This window comes from Coenobita brevimanus, chromosome 1 (assembly GCF_032717465.1).
Source record: "Coenobita brevimanus isolate Jiangsu-jjx chromosome 1, ASM3271746v2, whole genome shotgun sequence".
Lineage (NCBI taxonomy): Eukaryota > Metazoa > Arthropoda > Malacostraca > Decapoda > Coenobitidae > Coenobita > Coenobita brevimanus.
In genome coordinates this window covers 7760573-7781235 of record NC_136954.1, presented here as the reverse complement: position 1 = coordinate 7781235, position 20663 = coordinate 7760573, and the positions used below count along the sequence as shown (strand labels likewise).

General features: G+C 43.4%; 1 pseudogene; it reads right to left on the bottom strand.

Annotated features, from left to right (window-relative positions):
• LOC145413476 (glutamate receptor 1-like) overlaps positions 1-20663 on the bottom strand; it is an 806335-nt pseudogene that overhangs the window by 335432 nt on the left and 450240 nt on the right.

Genomic DNA, 20663 nt, shown 5'->3' with positions numbered 1-20663 from the left:
TCGCAAGGCTCAGTCAAACAATGACCTAGCAAAATTAACTTAAACAGTTTTCATCCTATATATATCAAACAGGGGGGGGGGAGGGGTTGAGAAAAAGGCAATAATGAAGTGATTAGAATTTGAAAACAATCAATCATAGGTTAAGATTCCAAGGCAAGGTCAAAGTTCAACCCGCGTCAGTACGTGTTAACAAAACAAGTTAACATTGATCTAATTTGGATAAAACTTGTTGAAGTGTTGAAGATCAGTCAAGTAAACATACTGTTTTTGAGGACAACAGTTCAAAGGTCAAAGTCACATTGCATGGTCGACTAAACAGGTTTACCCCTACACAGTTGTTGACTTTATACTCGGGTTTTATTCGCCCCTGTATAGAGTACAACTTTCATGTGTGGGGAGGCTCTCCACATACAGCTCTTTCCAAAAAGGTGGAGTCAAAGGCTTTTCGCCTCATTAACGCCCATCTTCCTGGCCCCCTTCAACCTCTGTCTTTTCGCCGCACTGTTGCATCTTTATCTCTTTTCTATCGCTACTTCAATGGTCACTGCTTCTCTGGACCGTCTGCATGTATCCCTCCACCACTACGGCGGGCGTGCAGCACCCGTCTAGCAGAAAACTCTCATCCCTTCAACTCTCATCTGTGGGGAGGCTATACACATACAGCTCTCCTCAGCAAGGTGGAGTCAAAGGCTTTTCGTCTCATTAACTCTCCTCATCTTATTGGCTCTCTTCAGCCTCTGTCTTCGCCGCACTGTTGCATCTTTATCTCTTTTCTATCGCTGCTTCAGTGGTCGCTGCTCCTCTGAACTGTCTGCTTGCATCACTCCACCGTTACGGCGGGCGCGCAGCACCTGTCTAGCAGCAAACTCTCATCACTTTTCTGTCCAACTCTCTAATGCAAGAGTTAACCGTTACTCCCAGTCCTTCATTTATGCAACGGGTCAACTCTGGTATTGTCTTCCTCTGTCTGTATTTCCTACTGCCTATGATCTTCAGTCTTTTTAACGCAGTGTGTCCAGGCACCTGGAAATGAACGGATCTTGAATTTGGCTTTTTATTTTTGTTTTTTTCTTGGAAGGAACAATCTTGTGAGTTTCTGGCCTTTGATTCCTTCTTTCTTGCATAAAAATACAGGTTCATCCGATGCAGAATGAACTTTGTGGACAGGTTTCTGGTTACAATAAAGATCACGAGATTCCATTCTGATAACAATGTCAAAAGTCAAGGTCACAGGGAAAGGTCAAAGTCAATTTCACTGGGCAATGTAAACTAAAAAATATCTAATCTGATCTGACTCAAAATTGGCTGAATGGTTAAAGGTTAGGCAAAAATAAAGTAATTCGAGTTAATCTGTCGATACAGGGCAAAGATAAATACTCGACCACTTGCTGGGCGCGGAGGTTGCAGGGAGTGCTCCTTCCTGTTATATACTGTATACTTCACCTGAAATCTACCTCCCACTACATTACTTATGTCAGTCTCTCTGTCTACTAATTCTTTTGTCGAGGGTCATCTGATCACAACTACCTTGGTTTATATCATTATGATCATGCTCATCATCACCATTATTATCATCATCATCACTATCGCTACAGCTATCGCAATTACCATTACTATAGTCATTGTCATCCTGTACCAAATTCGCACTAATTCTTCCTGTCTGATTGACAATCGGTTCAGTCTATAAGAGTGTTTGCTGTTACAAGTATATTTTTAATTTCCATGTCTATTTTTCCACGCTCAGTTCTCTGTCGCTCTGTGTATTTCGGGTCTACATAGGTTTCATTGATTCTCCGCTGGATCTACGGTATGTGATATCCACCTTTATATCTGTCTGTCTATCTATCTATTTATCCCCCATTTTTTCGAGAGCCTGTACCCGCGGCGGCAAACAAGGGAACCCCGGGTGACAAAGTGGTTTTAGGAAGACAATAACCCAACCAGGCAGATTCATTATGGTCATTTTTGGCCACCCTGGAGCGGCTCCCTTAATTTCATTTTTGATGGTGTCTCATTTTCAGCCAGAGATATTGCGCGGGTCGTGTGGGGAGGGGGAAGGAAGGGTAGGGGTGAGAGGGGGTAGGGGAGGGAGTGGAGGAGAGGCAAATGAGATATTGGGGGAGAGAGAACGTGACATGGGGATGAGAGAGGGTTAGGGAGGAGTTAGGAGTGGGAATGAGAAAATTTGGGGGAGATAAAAGGGGAAAGTAGCAGTGAGGGAGAGGGGAAAAAGGCTGGGGAGGAGAAAAAACATTTTATCTTGCTTAAGGAACACAAATGTTAATAGTTGTTGAAGAAGATCAGTAGTCGTCCGGAACAGAATATATAGAAAGATCAGAACGGAAACAAGGCGCTCAAAGACATCCACATACTCTGCACCGATCTAGAAAACTTTTATTTCCCATTAGCAAATACGACATGAATGGCAAAGTCGGGAATGTACGAGTGGATGGAGTGGTTGGTCAGTGGGGTGTGCCAGCAGAAGTAGATGGGAATGGTAGTGCTTTGGTGGACATCTGTGCTGGTAAGGGGTTGGCAATAGCCAACACCTACTTTCGTCATAAGATGATCCACCGGTATACATGGAGAGTAATGAGGAGGATGGATGGTGAACTTGTTGAACGAAAGGCAATGATAGACTACGTGTGTGTGGATGAGCGAATGAGAAGACAAGTGTTGGATGCAAGGGTGTGGAGAGGGTGGGGGAATGGAGTCTCGGACCATCACTTAGTGATGGCCAAGGTAGAGCTGCAAAGAAAGTGGTTGAGGAGGCGAAGGGGAAGACAGGAGGAAACAGCTCCTGTGAGAAGAGTGGAGAAATTGCAAGATAGTGAGAAGAGGACAGAGTATAAGAGCATAGTGGAAGAAAGATTGGGAAGGTATGAGCTAGAGCAGATGGAAGGGGTGGAAGACGTATGTAAGATATTCACGGAAGAGATAAGCGCAGCGTGTGAGGTGGTTTGTGGAGTGAGGAGGAGATGCAAGGGTGTGCAAGGGACAGCATGGTGGAATGATGAGGTGAAACGAGCTGTGGAACAAAAGAATAAGGCATATGGTGAATGGTTGGCGAGTAGAGGTAGGGGAGAAGATGAGAGAGAGAAGAGAGAGGTATATGTGAGCAGGAGAAGGGAGGTTAAGAGACTGGTGAAGGAGAGTAAGAAGAAAGTGGATGAAGAGTTTGGGAGGAATCTGAGTGTGAAATGGAGGAAGAGTAAGAAATTGTTTTGGAAGGAGGTAAAGAAAGTAAGGATGTGTGAAAGGGGAAATAGTAGGGGAGTGAAAGATAGGAATAATAGATTGTTGGTAGAGAAGAGAGAGAAATTGAGGAGATGGAAGGAGCACTTTGAGGATTTGTTGAATGTAGAGAGTGAGAGCAGTGTGAGTATAAGTGGTTGGGGAATGGCTGGGAGAAGAAGAGATGAGAGGAGGGAGGAAGAGATCAGTAGGTCGGAAGTAGTGGAAGCGATGAAGAAGATTAAGCTGGGAAAGGCCCCAGGAATTGATGGAGTATGTGGTGAAATGCTTAGGTATGGGGGTGAGATTGTTGTGGAGTGGATATGGAAGTTGTGTAGATTGGCTTGGGAAGAGGGAAGGGTTCCAGAGGACTGGAAATCAGGTATAATTGTTCCTCTGTACAAAGGAAAAGGGGAGAGAGAAGTATGTGGTAACCATAGGGGTATTTGCCTTCTTAGTGTGACTGGTAAAATATATGGTAGAATACTCATTGATAGGGTTAGGCATATGACAGAGGAGCTAGTTGGAGAAGAACAAGGGGGATTTAGGAAGGGAAAAGGGTGTGTAGATCAGATATTTGTTCTAAGATGTTTAGTGGAGAAGTATCTAGAGAAGGGAAGGAAAGTGTACGCTGCCTTCATGGACTTGGAGAAAGCTTATGACAGAATAGATAGGAAAGGTATGTGGAAGGTATTAAGAATATATGGAGTGGAGGGGAAATTGTTGAGTGCTGTGAAGAGTATGTACGAGGGAGCTAGGGCTACGGTGCGAGTGGATGGTGAGCTGAGTGAGTTCTTTGATCTCAATGTGGGACTGAAACAGGGGTATGTAATGTCTCCATGGCTGTTTAATATATATATGGATGGGGTCGTAAAGGAGGTACAAGGTAGGGCAGTGGATGTGGGGGTGGCCCTAACGAATGAGGGTGAGATTTGGAAGCTTCCGGTGTTGCTGTTTGCTGATGATACAGTATTGTTGAGTGAAGATGAATGGGAGTTGCAAGGTTTGGTGAATGAATTTGGGACAGTGTGTAGGAGGAGGAAGCTGAAAGTTAATGTAAACAAAAGTAAAGTTATGGTGTTTGAGAGGAATGAAGTCACAGAGTGTGCAGTGAGGTTGGATGGTGAGGATATGGAGAATGTGAGTGCATTCAAGTACTTGGGTAGTGTGATGAGTAAGGATGGAACTTTGGGGGATGAAGTGCGTGAAAGGGTACAGCAGGGAAGGAAGGTTGTAGGCATGCTGAAAGCAGTGATGAGAAATAGGGAAGTGAGTATGGAAGTTAAGAAGTCTCTGCATGATGGTATTGTGATCCCTACCCTGACGTATGGAAGCGAGGCGTGGACCTTGCAAGAGGGGAACAAGTCAAGAGTGAGAGCAGTGGAAATGAGTTACTTGAGAGGAGCATGTGGAGTGACATGGAGGGACAGGTTGACGAATGAAGAAGTGAAGGAACGTTGTGGGGTAGATGTGGATGTGGTTGAAAAGATTAGGAGAAATACACTGAGGTGGTTTGGACATGTGGAGAGGATGGAGAGTGAAAGACTGACTAAGAGGGTGTATGTGGGTGAGGTGGAGGGAGGGAGAGGGAGGGGTAGACCGAGGATGAGGTGGAGAGATGGAGTTGAGAGGTATATGAGGGAGGGGGGGGTGAGTTGGGGGGGGGGAGTAAGTGGTGGGTGACAGAGTGACTTGGAGGCGTTTTGTCTGCGGCCACCCTTTGCGGGATTGGGGCGTCGGGCTGTAGATAGTAGTAGTAGAAATACGACAGCAGCATCTACATACATTAGACACTGGGCACTCCCTCCTTCACCATTCATTACTATCAACATCCTTCCCTTCAGAACTCGAGTTTTTTCTCTCCTAACCTCATCCATAGATATTTTTAACAACCAAGAGATCATAACACAATCCTATCTTACACCAATACTGATATTACGCCACTTGGACACCCGCTTACCTTTTCACAAGCCTCAGTGTCATCACAACTCTTAACAGCATTCATCAGCTTTTCATGCACACCATACATATGCAAAAATTTCCTTAATCCCAATCTGCTCATACTTTTGTACATTTTGTTCATATCCATAAATGCCACAAATACTTTTCAACTACAAATTTACCTGCTCAGTCCTCAGGTGTATTTATGCTCACTGATTAATATGCCGGTGACCAGGTGTAGTTGATGGTGTCAACGGTTGGCATCTGATTTTCACAAAACCGATGCCCCTCATTTCCCTCTTCCTCCATCTCATTCCTCATTCCCCCTCATCCTCTTTCCACTCCATCTTTTTCTCCTCATATATCTTTAATTCTTCCTCCTCCTCCCCTCCTTCTTCTCCACTTTTTCCTTCTCACCTTTCTCTTTCCCAATCTCCATTCCTCGTTCATTATATATATATATATATATATATATATATATATATATATATATATATATATATATATATATTGGTAAGTATATAAATAGTGCAGAATTTCCAAGCTATCAGGAGATACAGATCAGATTATAACGATTAGACTATCACCTTCTTGTTCATCGTAGAATCATAATCATTACTGCTTATTCTTCTTCTTTATAACTTCGCCTCCGCCTCTTCCTGTTCCTTCTTCCTAAGCCCTCTCGTCCTTTCTATTCCTTCTTCTCTTCCTGCCTCTTCTTCCCATTCTCCATTATCCAGCTTCCCCCTCTCCCTAAAAATGATTAATGAAATATTCACCTCTAACTAACCCTTGTTCTTCCATCTTGCTCCTCCATCTCCACCATTTCTCCCTCCTTCCAGTTTAACCCGTACTCACCCCAATATCACTGTCATCTCGTAGTGATGATGTCCACACGCCCATCAGCCTGAACAAACATCTTTGCGAGTATGACTCCCAAACAAAAATTGTTTTAACCCTTTACAGGAACCTATCCCATGCCTTTGAGCGTTTCTGTTCCCAACACCACCACCGAAGTAGCTAAAACATAATTTACTAAACTACCGGTTCCTCCCTGTTCTTTTTTCCTTCTTCAAATGGTTTGTCTCTAAACTGACATAAGCAATGATCTTTTCATCTGCAGAGAACCTTCAGTCTCCAGCAGGTATGATTCTTGAAAGACAGATTCGTCGCACCTTCCGTAAATTCAGGGACAGAAGTGTTAAAGTCCATTTTACTTCACTATAGCCAAGGCCCCGCTTACCTTAACGGATACCGAAGGTCTTCTAAAAGTCCTCGTTCTTTTTCTTTTTTATTTTATTCAAAGCAACTTATTAAAAAAAAAAAAACATTTTACAAAAATGTAAACTGTGGAGATGCCACAGTGAAAAAAAAAAAAATCACAGGAGATAGATCGAGACGGTATAAGCACATGTAACCCAATCCCTACATTATTTTATTACTTTTTACTGCAATATAAATGCCATCGTGGTGTAGCAGTTATATAAGTGTAAGTGTACTCTGAAAGAAAAGTGCTGTGGATATGGTCTCACTATTCCTTTACCATGCAATATGTCAAATATGTCACCTAAAAAAAAAAAAAAATCTTAAGTGGTAATACTGCTTCAACTTTATTTTTCACTGTCGTCACATCACATTCATAATTTATTACGAAATACATCTTCATAATTCTTAAACCTGTAAAATAAACTGCAGTATATTATCTTTAGGTCCTCACATCTTCTGGGAATTAAGTCGTAGTGAATGGCACCTGGAAGGTGCTGGCTTGAGAATACTCGTAATGAGTACCGTAGTCCTCTTCCTCTACTTCTCCTTTATATCATCTCTCTTCATCCATCCATATTCTTACCAGTTATCCTCTTCCTCCATTTCTCCCCCCTATTTTCTTCCCTCTTTCTCTATCTTTTCTTGCTTCATATCCTCTCCATCTCTACATCTCTCCTCTTCCTTCTCTTCCCCCATTTTCCATTCCCAGCCCCATCTTAAGATCACCCCCCCCCCCTCCAGCACACAATATAAACACACAACTTCAATAATAGGTAAGTAAGTAATGCAGGTACTCACATTTTCCGGGAACCAGGGCGTAACGAAGGGCATCTGGAAGGTGTTGGCGTAGGAGTGGAGCGTATCGAAGCTGTCAGGCTGGACCGACCCGACCATCGCCCACACAGGCCGCTAGAACTGACGGCAGACTGGGGGAGAGAGAGGAGAACTAGATTAGCAAGTGAGAATCATCATCATCATCATCATCATCATCATCATCACTAGTACCTTCACCACCATCATCATCACTATCTGCATCATCATCACTTACTATCACCACCCCTATCATCATCACCATCATCACCATCATCATCATCATCTTTCCCACTCAATGATGGTGCAAGATGTGTCCAGAAAGCAAGAAAAGGTAAAATAGGAAAAAATAGGTCAAAATTTGAGCCGGTAGAGAGGTCAGAAGCCAACTTAGAAAATAATGCGGATGTCTGAACCCAGTAACTAACACGAAACCAAATCTTCATCAGGGCAGGTAAGAGAGTACTGACCCAACACACACACCTCCTTATCTCCCATGTACCCTCCTCACCTAAACTTATCATTACCTCTCTGGGCCTTGCTTTTTCCAGGTTACATAAGAGGTGTCTTAGCCCCTAGTCTTTTCGATTTATTTTCCATATCACTCCCTAAGATTCCCTTGTAAGATTCCTTACTTATATCGTATTAATATCGATATAGCTTGGACCTGTAGCATACATGGGGATTCTGAGGGATAACGTGTTGAAAAACTCGCTAAGGAAGAGGTGTTACGGGATATCCACGGCCACTTATGAATAATCCTCTATTTACTTTGTTAAGTAAACAGTAACTTACACTCACCATATTCAGGTCATAGATTCTCTCTCTCTCTCTCTCTCTCTCCATCTTCTGCCCACTTCTTCCCTGATCTCTCTCTCTCTCTCTCTCTCTCTCTCTCTCTCTCTCTCTCTCTCTCTCTCCATCTTCTGCCCACTTCTTCCCTGATCTCTCTCTCTCTCTCTCTCTCTCACATGCTAACTTATTCGCTTTTGTCCTGTGTCTGTTACATGCTGGGTGTGTTTTTAGTATCACCTGTATGTTTTACCTGCAGGAACACGTACGTTTGTACTGTGATAAAAATATATATATCTCCTTTAAAAAAATATCACGACGAAAATCACCCATTATTTTTGTTATTACTAAACGACTTTATTCATCGCCATAGTAAAGAGGTTATATTAATTATAAACATTTAATTAAAGCTTATTTCGGATAAGGCAGGTCATATGTATCGCGTATCGAACCTGGGCTGAAAACGAAAGAAGGAAGAAAAAAAAAGGGCCAGTGAGTTTCGTTTTCCCTAATTTAATCTCTCCGAACTTGAGTGGAAAAAGTGTCCTGACGTTTAATACATATTTTTAAACTAATGGTGTTTGAATTTTACTCGTGTTTCGGGAATTACATTAGAAATACGTGTCGTTTTCGGCATGAAACTAGAAATATTAGATGACAGAATTTTTAAAACTTGTTTGTATTATTTCATGATCTTTCAGATGACAGAATTTTTAAAACTTATTTGAATTATTTCATTATCTGACCTTAGACTTTTTCGAGTTCATCTTCATCTTTTTCTGTTCATTCGATTCTGGACATAAGTTAGGTAGCCCGTTTCCAAAATCTAGTTATCCACCTATGACACACCAATCAAGGGCTGGGCCACTGCAGAATTTTAGGTTTATTTGGAATTCTTCCCACTCGACACTAGGCACAGTTTACGTAACCCGTTTCAGAGGTTAAGTCATTCACCTCCGACGTAACAACAAAGTGCTGGTTCTCTGCAGCTCTCACACATCATCCTGGCACTTGGGCACTAACACCTACTGTCTCTTGAGTTCTAATATTGTCATGGATATCACATTCGAATCTGGTATCAGTGGTGGTGTCTTTATGTGTCGTACTCTATAAGCGGCAACAAAGATTTCGTAAAAACTCTTTCTTAGCAGTTTGTTCCACATATTACGACTCAGTATCCTCTTCTATATTACTGATGTAAATTATGTCGATATTGAAACTATATAAGTATACAATGACTTAAGTGCACTTTGCGAAAGAAGACACAAAGACAGGGATGCCACGAAGCCTCCTATGGTACACGATAAGGCCCTAAGACATGTTGGTGGGCTGACATGAAAGACCAGTTAACAAGACGGTATCCAGTTCAAAATCCACCACCCACAACACAACCTGACTCCTTTAGTCTCATGGCGCTTTTTTTTTTTTTCATTTTATTCATTTGTCTTACTAAACTACTGTATTCCTATAACGAGAGTCCCCTTAGCAGTGAAGTGGTAAATGAAAGCTACAACCCATACTGTTCGCAAGCTCTTTAACCCAACCACTGGGGGCACAAGCCCGTGCAACTCAGTGCCGGTCCCAAGGCCGGATAAATGGGGAGGGTTGCGTCATGGAAGGGCATCCGGCGTAAAAACCCTAGACAACTCAATATGCGGAGCACAAAAGGAAACATCATACCGGATCGGTCGTGGCCCGGGTCAACAACGACGCCACTGGTGCTGTTGTTCAACAGGGGGCCGGTGGAAAGTATGCAACTGTTGGACAAAGGAAGGAGAGGAGGAGAAGAGGATGAAGACAGTCCCAGAGGAAGCGGGAGAGAAGGGAGAGTAGAAGAGTGGAGATAAGAGTGGGATCATTGAATGTGGGCACGATGACGGGTAAAGGGAGAGAGCTGGCCGATATGATGGAGAGGAGAAAGTTGGATATACTGTGTGTGCAGGAGACAAAATGGCAGGGAAGTAAAGCGAGGATGATTGGAGGAGGGTTCAGGTTGTTTTACCATGGCGTGGATGTGAGGAGAAATGGTGTAGGGGTGGTAGTGAAGGAAAAGTATATAGATAGTGTATTGGAGGTGAAGAGAGTGTCGGATAGAGTAATGAGTTTGAGGATGGAAACTGAGGGGTCCTGATTAATGTCATCAGTGCATACGCCCCGCAAGTGAGGTGTGACTTGGAGGAAAAGGAAGAGTTTTGGAGTGAAGTAGAGGAAGTGATTCAGAGCATACCCAGGGAGGAATGAGTGGTTATGGAAGCGGATTTGAATGGGCATGTTGGAGAAGGAAATAGTGGGGATGAGGAGGTGATAGGCAGGTACGGTGTCGGGGAGAGGAACGCTGAGGGTCAGATGGTTGTTGATTTTTCAAAACGGATGGACATGGCTGTAGTAAACACTTATTTCAAGAAGAAGGAGGAGCACAGGATTACGTATAAGAGTGGGGGAAGGAGGTCGCAGATAGATTATATCCTATGCAGGAGATGCAATTTGAAAGAATTCAGTGACTGTAAGGTAGTGCCAGGGGAGAGTGTAGTAAGACAGCATAGGGTGTTGGTTGGAAAGATGAGTTCGAAAGTGAAGACAAGGAGGAAAGTGAGAGCTGAACCATGGATTAGGTGGTGGAAGCTGAAGGAGCAAGACTTCAGTAGTAAATTTAGGGATGAGGTGAGCCAGGCTTTCAGAGGCAGGGAAGACGAGGATGGATGGGCAGTTATCTCGGAAGTGGTGACGGAGAAAGCCAAGAAGGTACCTGGGGTGACATCGGGACAGAGGAGACAAAACAAGGAGACTTGGTGGTGGAATGAGGAAGTAAAGGATAGCATAAATAGGAAGAAGCAGGCAAAGAAGAATATGGATAGACACAGAGACGAAGAAAGCAATCGGGAATATAAGGAGACGAGGAACATAGCCAAGAAAGAGGTTGCTAAAGCAAAAGAAAATGCATACCAGAAGCTGTACGAGAAGTTGAATAGTACAGAACGGTAAAAAGACCTGTACCGATTAGCCAGGCAGAAAGACAGAGCTGGGCGGGATGTGCAGCATGTTAGAATGATAAAGGATGCAGATGGCAATGTACTGACAAGTGAGGAGAGTGTACTAGGAAGGTGGAAGGAGTATTTCGAAGAGTTGATGAATACAGAAAATATGAGAGAGGGAAAGTTGGAAGAGTTGGAGGTAGTGAGTCAGGAAGTGCAAAGAGATCAGCAGAGAGGAAGTGAGGAATGCCATGAAAAGGATGAAGGATGGCAAGGCAGTGGGCCCAGATGGTATACCAGTGGAAGCATGGAGGAGCTTAGGAGCGATGGCTGTGATGTGGTTTACCAGATTGTTTAACAAAATCCTGGAGGGTGAGAGGATGCCGGAGGAGTGGAGAAAAAGCATTCTAGTTCCGATTTTCAAGAACAAGGGTGATGTGCAATGCTGCAGCAACTACAGAGGTATAAAGCTGATCAGCCATGCAATGAAAATATGGGAAAGAGTGGTGGAAGCTAGGCTGAGAAGAGAAGTAAGGATCTGCGAGGAGCAATTTGGTTTCATGCCAGGGAGAAGTACTATAGACGCCATATTTGCTTTGAGAATGGTGATGGAGAAGTACAGAGAATGCCAGAAGGAGTTGCATTGTGTGTTTATAGACTTGGACAAGGCTTATGATAGGGTGCCGAGAGAGGAACTGTGGTACTGTATGAGAAAGTTAGGAGTGGCAGAGAAGTACGTGAGGGCGGTGAAGGACATGTACGACGATAGTGTAACAGCAGTGAGATGTGCAGTAGGAATGACTGAGGGTTTCAAGGTGGAGGTGGGATTGCTTCAAGGATCGACTTTGAGTCCCTTCTTGTTTGCAATGGTGATGGACAGATTGACAGATGATATTAGACAGGAGCCTCCATTGACAATGATGTTTGCGGACGACATTGTGATATGTAGTGAGAGCCGGGAGGAAGCTGAGGCAAAGCTTGAGAGATGAAGATATGTACTGGAGAGAAGGGGAATGAAAGTAAGCAGAAGCAAGACTCAGTACATGTGTGTAAATGAGACAGATGACAGGGGAACCGTAAGGCTGCAAGGTGTAGAGGTGGCAAAGGTAGATGAATTCAAATACTTGGGGTCAACTGTACAAAGTAACGGAGAGTGTGGCAGAGAGGTAAAAAAGAGAGTGCAGGCGGGATGGAGTGGGTCGAGAAAGGTGACAGGAGTGATCTGTGACAGAAGGGTCTCTGCAGAAATGAAAGGGAAAGTTTATAAGACTGTCGTAAGGCCAGCCATGTTGCACGGAATGGAAACAGTACCACTGACAAAAAGACAGGAGGCACAGTTGGAGGTAGCAGCATTGAAGATGTTGCGTTTTTCACTAGGAGTGACGAGGTTGGACAAAATTAGAAATGAACATAGTAGAGGGATAGTACACGTAAGTCAGTTTTGGGACAAAGCTAGAGAGGCGAGACTGAGATGTTTGGACATATGCGGAGGAGGGATGAGGAGTATGTCGGGAGGAGGATGCTGGAAATGGAGTTACCAGGCAGGAGAAAGAGAGGAAGGCCAAAGAGAAGGTTTATGGATGTAGTGAAGGAGGACATGCGGGTGGTAGGTGTAAGAGAAGAAGATGCAGAAGACAGAGTAAGATGGAGACGGGTGATCCGCTGTGGCGACCCCTAAGGGGAGAGCCGAAAGGAGAAGAAGAAGAAGACTGTTCGCAAGCTCTCTCCTGCGTTGAACAAAAATTGTCTGGAAACAGCTTCAAAACATGGAAACGACGTCCTCGGCCGAAAGGTGAAATGTACTTAATAGCAATAAAACAGGGTGTCAAAAAAGTTACTGTGCATTAGAAGATAACTGTACTAACACATTTCACAAACATCTTACAGTGCCACATACCCAGCTGCCACACCTCGTACCGGCAACAGCTTGCACTACCACAATGCACATTGATACATCTCAAACTGCTACATTTCACACTGCCACATTCCAGACTGGCACATCACACAGTGCCACACCTCACACTGCAAAATTTAGCATCTCATACTACCACATCTCTTACTGCTACACAACATACTACCATATCTCACATTGGCACACATATTGCCATATCTCACACTACTATACCTCACTCTTACACACTTCATACTGCAGCACCTCACACTGCTACACCTTAGCCTATACATATTGCTATATCTCACACTGACATACCTCACACTACCACACCTCATGCTTCTACACATCATACCGGCATATCAGACACCGCCACACTTCATAGTACTGTATTTCGAACTACACATTACACTGCCACACCACATGCGGCCACATCTCACAATGCCACATCATATACTACCAAATCTCACACAGTCACATTACAAACTGCCATATCTCACACAACCAGGCCACAGACGTCCAATCCCTCTCACACTTCACACTACCACATCACACTACCAGATCTCACACTGCCACGCTTCACACGGTCACACCATACACTAACACGTACACCAGACACTGCCACATCTCACAACCACACTTCACAATAATACACTTCGACTACATGCACCTGCACTACACTCCACTACACTCTTCCTATGTATGCTTTTTGTCCTGAGTTAATAATGCAAACTCTACCGATATTAACATGATACTGCATATATTTGGCAATAACGAAGAATTTATTACTGTGTAATGCGTAAATAATACTGTCAAGGATTATAAGTTTCTTAATGCTATGACAGCAAGGCTAGTTCAAACTTTCTCTCTCTCTCTCTCTCTCTCTCTCTCTCTCTCCGGATTCTGAACTCTCTGCTAGACTTTCCTACGAGGAGGAATGAGCACCATATGTGACGCCAGGCTTAAGACGAACAGATGCGGGTCGATCAGATAATGCGTCTGTGTGTGTGTGTGTGTGTGTGTGTGTGTGTGTGTGTGTGTGTGTGTGTGTGTGTGTGTGTGTGTGTGAGAGAGAAAGAGAGAGAGAGAAACAGTAATGCTTGGCCTCTTTTTTCTCATATTAACGTGAATGACTTAACAGCATGTGAGTTACTTATGCACTTCCAGTTGCTGACTTTTTAGTGATCATCATAACACTCATGAAGGAAGGAGCAGCGTTCAACTTCTGTGCACAGTGCTTATTCTATGCTAAAATCAAATCATCTGGCAGTCTGCACGAGCAATATGGCGACAACGTCATGGTAATGAAGTGCTTAACTATATTTCCATGTGTAGTAGTAATGTTCTTTTTTTTTTTTTTTAAGTCATTACCATCTCATACATCTAAAGCGAAAGGAAATTTTGCGCTGAATTACCTGCGACTTCCATACCTTTATGTAAAAACCATAATAACTGGAGGAAGAAGAGCAACACAGGTTTCTATGTTCCTTCACGTAAGGATAATCTGCATTATAACTCTCAGGCTCCCATGACTCATTCCCAGGTAAATAAAATCGCCTGACGTTAGCTGGAAGCGAAGACTTTGGTAACGGACATATTTTTTCAGATGTCATATGCGCGGGTAATCAGTGTTCCTATATACATACGTGAATACTGCAGGACAATTGTGGTATCTCAGTCAACAGTATAAAGCAACTTAGGACTTACCTCTGCTTCCACAAGCTAGGTAAACTAGTAGACCTATATCAATTATTAACACTCGTGGTCGGTGCACCTGAAGTATTCTATCCAAGCTGAAGTCAGGCGATAATGTTCAACAGAAAGTGCGTCACATGAGCCTGAGCGTGTTAATGTTTTCACCAATAACATTCTCATGGTATTCTCTTTCACCCAACGCCAGACGATTTTATTCAGGTGGGAGATTGTCACTGGAGACCAAGATACTCTGCACTGCAATATATCAATCGCAGGGTTATTGCATGATCTGTATTTTTTTTTCAAGTGAACCAAATAGCAATAGCTAAGTAATCGCTATACCACACTCAAGAGGGTGTAGTGTATTTGTACGTGCAGGGAAAATCCTTATTGTAATATATCCTACCTGAATGTCGCAGGAGTATCACTTGATTTGCATTTATAGGGCTGCCCGTATATAACGCTTTTTTTTTTTTTTTTTCCCCTCAGAAACTCATCTGGCCGTACCACGTGTGCTGCTGGAACGGCTGAGTATGCTGGTGTGGGCGTGAGTGTGGCAGTAGGAGCTGGAAATCAATAGATGAAGCAGGAAAGACGCTGACAGCGTTGACTGACCCGTCCCTGCTACACGCGAGAAAACGCCCGATAGAGTTGAAGAGGAGCGCAATGTATGGACTACCGTGTATAGAATATATAAGGTACCCTAATTTATCAGCAATTCCGTACCCAAGGATAATTTGTACTGATCTATATCCTTGGCGAATTTTGAAGGAATGTTGCTTGCCGTACGAGAGGCCAGGAGCTGGAAACATGTACAGCTCAGGTAGAGACACATCAGCCAATTAGCCAAGAAGGACTTAGTCATTGTCTGGCCGAGGACTAGCTCATTGTTCTTACGACAACTGCTGCTCTTGACGTTAATGGCTTGTTAGGGAGAAAGGAGTGAGCGCTAAACCCCTTGTATTACTCAGTTTCCTTGCAGGGGAGATACACATCTCTCTCTCTCTCTCTCTCTCTCTCTCTCTCTCTCTCTCTCTCTCTATGGCCTGTAAGAGAGAGAAGAATGACAACTCCACCTCCTGCATCAGTCAGTTTCCATCCCAGGGCACTCCTCTTGCCACTTCTGTACCTGTTACCTCTCTCATAATCCTGAACCCTGCATTACTTTACTCTCCTCCATTATGTTCCTCCAGTTTTCGTCTCTGCTGATTTCATCTCTGCTATTTTCCCTCTAATCCTTCTCTCCCCACTGCTGTTAAACCTGCTACCCCTCTTCCATACTGCTGAACCCTTGTATATTTTCCTCTCCTGTACTATGATCATGCAATCTCCTTCTCGGTCATTTTCATCTTTACTACTTCCACCTCTGCTGTTTCAAGTCTGACACTCTTTTCATACCACTTCTGCACCTATTACCAAAGTATCACAAACACCACAGTACCACCATCAATCAATCAATCAATCAATCAAACAATCAATCAATCAATAAGTACGTGTGGATTAACACTCTAAAGGGCACGGTCTTCCACTGAGGTGAAAGAAACCATCCAATCGGCAGCCAGAATATAAAACTTATGTGATGCCCTGCCCCTTAAAAATGGATCCCAATGTCTCTACATTCCCAAAAAATGAGCCAGCATCTTAGCCTGTATGCACTAAATTACCTTAAATAGTGTCCCCCTGCAGTGCTTACCCGACACACCCAACGATAGCGAGATGTTGTGTGTCTGGCATTTTCTCTTGTTCCCCCGTGTTAGGCATTTATTATATGATGATCAGAGGCATGATCTTCACGAGATTTCTATCAGTAGCATTTTCATAACATGGAAAGTACATGCTAAATCACACACACACACACACACACACACACACACACACACACAGTCTACAGGAATGGGGGTAGGATAGATTAAATTGGGGAGGGGGTAAAGGGAGATAAGAAGGGAGAGGGAGATAGCCTTGGTGGATGAGGGGAAGGTAGACCAAGAATGGGTGGAAATAAGGGTGAAAGAGAGGATGAGGGGGGAGAGGAAGACGTCAAAATCAGCGAGGATGGGGAAGAGGGGACGAGAGGCTTCTAAATGTGAGAGGGAATAGAGGGGGTAAGGTAAACTAAGGGAAGAGGAGGGTAAGGGAAGCAGATGGGGAGAGGCTAAGAGGGTGAGAGGATGGAGTCAGGAGGAGGGAAGTTAGGAAAGGGGGCAGGAGGGAGTTAGAATGCTAGACCAGGTGGTGATGGGGAGGGGGAAAGAATTTGCATACAGCTCTTGTTTCTATGTAAATATGTATGTAAACCAGGCAATTATAGGCCTCAAAACATATAAAAAACGAGGCAAAGCACGAGTCAATGCATTTTAGTGTGTGTGTGTGTGTGTGTGTGTGTGTGTCGTACAGTCTCGAAAACACCCTGACTTTTACCCCAGACCTTATATTACATACCGGTATATGACTTTGGCTTGCTAAGTCAAGTTCGTTTCCTCATATTTTTGTAATGCGTCGATTCTTCTTCTTAGAAAAATTCAACTAGTTCTCTGCTAAAGCGCTGATTTTTCTTTCTCCAAATTTTTAGAGATCTGTGAGGGACAAAATACCTTGCTTATTAACATATTTATATATTTATTTATTCTTGCTTAAACAACCTCTTCTTCCACTTATATATCCGAAAACGCCACGACTTCTTCATGGCAAAGACTTTTAGAAAAAGGAAATAAAAAATAAATGTTTCGATTCTGTTTACTTGCAAAATATAAATACGTCGATATTTCCACCTGTTATACAGTATAGTCCTTTTCTTTTACCCATACATTTCTCTTAACTCCAAGATATTTTATTCTTGGATTAGGCTTTCAGATTAAAAGTACATGCAGTATGTATTTCGATCGACTGTCAAACTGACTTTTTTCCCCTTCATATTTTCGTAATGCCTCGATTAATTTTTTTCCTCCCGTAAAATCGTCGTACATTTCCGCCAGCACCACGATCTTTTCCTGGTCCAGACTTTTAGAGAACCTCAAGAGAAAATCCAAAGCAAATCCGCAGCGCCTCTCGATGCTGGCCGGTAGTGGTGGGCATTTTCAGGGATGACGCCCGACATATCTGCCGATAACACCGCAGGCGATGGCTCTCACTCACGGGGAAATTCTGGAAGGAATGAGAGGAGCAGCGGCGCCGGCCTTGAGAAACCAAAACAGTCAGAGAGGCGAGGAGAGAAAAGCTGTTTGTTCTGGCGTGGTCTTACTTCAAATTTGTCTGTAAAAAGATTATATTGAAAGCTAAAACTCCCGATAATATAAGGATCATATCGTTAAGACAAAAACATTGAAAAAATAATGTATAAAATCAAAAAATAAGAAATATATCTTTGATTAATAAGCAGGGTAAGACTGAGTAAAAAGCTGTGTATGGTCTTGCTTCAGTAATGTACCTCCATCGTAATAAAAAAAAAAAAAAAAAAAAAATGCACACTGCACTAAACATGTGTTATACTGCTGACTGCCAGGAAGAGAGTCTGAGCAAACGCTGTGTGGTTTGGCGCAGGCTTCGCTCAGTCTTACACCGTAAACTTAAAATGAGCCAAGAAAGTCAGCACCATATCTTTAACAGGTCAAACAAAACAGGGCCGGATGGCAGGAAGAGAGAGGAAAAAGAAAAATGGTGTTTTAGCATTGGCTTGCATCAGCCTTTTATTTAGAGAGAAAAAAAAAAAAACGACGAAACCCAAAGCTACAACGCACTACCAAAGTACATGGTGGAGACCATCATCCACTCACTTTATGTAGTGCTGTCTACTTGTTTCCAAAGTGACTCTACACTGAGTGACAAGCCTAAAGGTGGTAACCATATAACGAGGTGACGTGGAACATACAATGGTACCCGTATTAGCTGGGTGAAGAGACATAAATGCGACGTCCATCCAAGAACCAAACCTCCACACTTTTCCTCGCCGCTCGCAGTGGCGAGGCGCTGTTCACCGCACGGGAACATTGGTTCACAGCACAGCATGGCTCTGCAGGGGCGGTTGCTTGCCTCCAGTTGACCCTGTATACATAATGTTATATTTACTGACCATATTCTACCCATCCCTGCCTGGCCTTCACCGACACCCACATTCCCGCCGGGAAAGGAGGTTCCCTGTCACCTCTTCCTCGGCGATTTATTTCTGGATATGGGTGGTTAATATCCTTCTGTCCCTTCAATAAGAAGAATATGACGATATAGGAGGGATTTATGTAACTCAAAATAGGTTATCAGGATGTAATAAGCGCAATAAATCGCTTAGAAAAGGTGTTTGGGAGCTTCTTTAACTGACAAGTGTACAGGCCATAGTGACTTGTATTGAACGGGAAATTATAACACTCTAATTTCTGTGACTCAGGTAAACAGAATCACATGATACTACCTGGAAGAGAAAACAAGCGTTGACCTGTGTGTGTGTGTGTGTGTGTGTGTGTATTTTTAAACATATCCATCCATCCATTGCCAGACGCCATGTATCCCAAATGGGGTGGCCAAGGGCTTAGAGTTAATTGTTTTACAGTGAGGGGCACTAATCCTCCACCAACCCCACTTGACACGTAGGGATGCCAACAGCATCTGCTGTTCCCAGGCGGTCACCCATCCAAATACTAACCAGACCCAACGTTGCTTAACTTCGCACAGACATTCATACAGATGGATATATACAAAACACATACATACATACAGATATATACATTTATACATAGGCTACGTAAGGTATATAGATGAATATACAGTTCATTCGTCGTCAATGAAGGAAAAATTTAAGAGCACTAAAGACAACTAATGACAGAGCATACGAGAAGAAAGAGGAGGGTAAGAGATACATAAGGAAGGGAGAGGAAGACAAGAAGAAGGTAAGGAAGGGAGAGGAAGTAAGAGGAACGTAAGGAAGGGGAAACGAAGTAAGAATCGTAAAGGAGAGGAAGTAAGAGGAACGTAAGGAAGGAAGACAAAGTAGGAGGAATGTAAGGAAGGGTGAGGAAGAGGGACGTAAGGGAGAGGAAGTAAGAGGAACGTAAGGAAGGGAGACAAAGTAAGAGGAACGTAAGGAAGGGTGAGGAAGTAAGAGAGACGTAAGGAAGGGAAAGAAGGTAAGAGAAACGTAAGGAATGAAGAGAAGGTAAGAGGAGCTTCAGGAGGAGAGGGAAAGTAAGAGGAACATGAGGAAGGGAGAGAAGGTAAGAGGAACGTGAGGAAGGGAGGGAAGGTAAGAGGAACGTAAGGAGGGAAGAGGAACGTAAGGAAGGGAGTGAAGGTAATAGGGACGTGAGGAAGGGAGAGGAAGGTAAGAGGAATGTTAAGGAAGAGAGAGAAGGTAAGAGGAACGTAAGGAAGGGAAGAGGAACGTGAGGAAGGAAGGGATGGTAAGAGGGAAGTGAGGAACATTGAAAGTGAGGAACGTAGAGGGGGGGCAAGAGCAACAAGAGGTAGGTATGAGGACGTGAAGAAAGTAAAGATAAAAGTACAGTAGAGTAAGAGGGTAAGAAGAAATGAGGAAGGTAGAGGAGGGCAAGGGGAACGTAAAAACGGAGAGGAAAGTAAAAGGATCGTAGAGGGGTATAAGGGAAAGTAAGAGGAATGAAGAGAGAGGTTAAAGGAAGGTAAAGGAGGACAAGAGGAATATAAGAGGAATGTCGAGGAGGATAAAATGAATGTGAGCAAGTGAAGAAGAGGGAGAGAACAAAGGCTTGAAGGGAGCAGCCATCAATATATTACAGGGCGGAAGGGAGACAATGTGTGTGTGATGCTTTGACTGAACTGTCTTTATTGAGAGTTGAGGAATCAATGTGATTTGTGTGATGGGATTTGTGGAAGGGGTTTTGGGTGGGCGAAAAGTGGGAGGCTGAAATGTTACTTAATAATGCTTCCGATTCCTATTTAATCTCATTTTGGAAGTGGGAACAGGTTGATGATGATGATGATGATGATGATCATAACACACACACACGAGAGAGAGAGAGAGAGAGAGAGAGAGAGAGAGAGAGAGAGAGAGAGAGAGAGAGAGCACCCCTGTAAGCATTCCCTCACCGAAATCCCCACTA